Below are 1,626 nucleotides of genomic sequence, written 5' to 3'. Positions count from 1 at the left end.
TTTGTTAGGTAGTTTATTTTGTAAGATGACCGAGCAAACTGCATTAAGTTCCATAATTGATGAATTGTCTAACTTTCTTTTGTTTTCCAACAGCTTCTTTAAAAATTTGACATAATTAGGCATCTGCGAAAGAGCTTCAACAAATGGTAAGTTAATATGTAATTTTTTAGGAGTTTAAGATATTTACTAAATTGTTCATTCGTGTGATCTCTCTTCATCGCGTTAGGATATGGAGCTCGAGGTTTATATTCTTTGGAAACTGAATTTTCCTCTTTCTGGCTTACCTCAATCTTATCGTTATTCACCATAATTTCTTACCTCGATTTTTGTTCAGATTCAACTAACCCTTCTTCATCTCGAATAGTAATTCCATGAAGCTGCTCCTTTGGGTTAGTTTCGATATTGCTAGGCAAACCACCTTATGGTCTTTTTGAGATTAGTTTAGCAAGTAGACCTATTTGGTTCTCGAGCCCTTGAATCAATGCTTGTTCATTTTTGAGTGCTGCTTTAGTGTTTTGAAAGCAGGTTTCTAACACCGAAATGAACTTCGTCAACATCTCCTCAAGGTTCAGCTTTTTCTCTTGCTGGTAAGATTATTGTTGGAAGCCTGGATGAGGTTGTGCTCTTTGATTTCCTTGACCACCCCAAGAGAAATTGCATGGTTCCTCCAACTTGCATTATAGTTATTACTATAAGGGTTATTTTGAAGCCTAGAATTATTACCTATATAATTGATTTGTTCGTTCTCTATGCTAGGAGCGAAGGGTAAACATTTTGGATTGTTCATTCCACCTCCATTTGTATCGCATTGCATCATTGGATGTACCTGCGTAGAAACGTATAAACCATCAATTTTTTAATTAAAAGTTCTACTTGATTCGATAACATGGTACCTGCATCAATATTAAAAACACTGGCTTGTTTCATTGGCTTTGTCCTTATGACTTGCCGCTGATAATTATTAAGTACCATCTCTTTTATAAACTCATAAGTCACTTCGGGTGTTTTATTGTTAAGTGTTCCACCGGCTACTGCATCAATTAACTGCCTTGTTGAGGGATTCAAACTGTTGTAGAAGGTTTGAACTTGTAACCATAAAGGTAACCCATGGTGAGGGCACCTTCTCAATAAATCCTTGTACCCCTCCCACGCTTCATATAAAATCTCTAAATCGATCTGCATAAAAGAGGAGATATCATTCCTCAACTTGGTTGTCGTAGCCAGTGGGAGTACTTTAGAAGGAAATTTTCTGTCATTTGAGCCCATCTAATGATGGAACCCCGTGGTAAAGAGTTTAACTACTGTTTAGCTTTGTTCCTCAACGAGAAAGGGAATAACAGTAAATGAATGGCGTTGCCAGTGGCACCATTGACGTTGAAAGTGCCGTAGATTTCGAAGAAATTAACCAAATGAGTATTTGGATCTTCTTCTTGCAAACCATCGAACTGAACAAACTGTTGTATCATCTGAATAGTGTTCGGCTTCATTTCAAAATTATTTGCAGCAATGGTGGGTCCCAGAATACTAGATTCAGCCCTAGTTAAAGCAGGCTTGTCATAATCGTACATAGTATGAGGAACATGATCTGGATATACGGGATTTGCAACAACTGCAGGAGGTAGCTGA

The 1,626-nt window shown here is 37.5% G+C and overlaps 1 non-coding gene across 1 annotated transcript; it reads left to right on the top strand.

Moving 5' to 3' along the window:
• Positions 1-1,102: 1,102 nt before the first annotated feature.
• On the top strand, positions 1,103-1,209 carry LOC128039532 (small nucleolar RNA R71). The gene has a single exon (XR_008194032.1). It is a non-coding gene; the product is annotated as a small nucleolar RNA R71 (small nucleolar RNA).
• The last annotated feature ends 417 nt before the right edge of the window (positions 1,210-1,626 follow it).

Source organism: Gossypium raimondii, chromosome 2 (genome assembly GCF_025698545.1).
Source record: "Gossypium raimondii isolate GPD5lz chromosome 2, ASM2569854v1, whole genome shotgun sequence".
In the NCBI taxonomy this organism is placed as follows: Eukaryota; Viridiplantae; Streptophyta; class Magnoliopsida; order Malvales; family Malvaceae; genus Gossypium; species Gossypium raimondii.
Note: the sequence above shows the minus strand (reverse complement) of the source record. Positions and strands in the feature narration are given on the sequence as shown.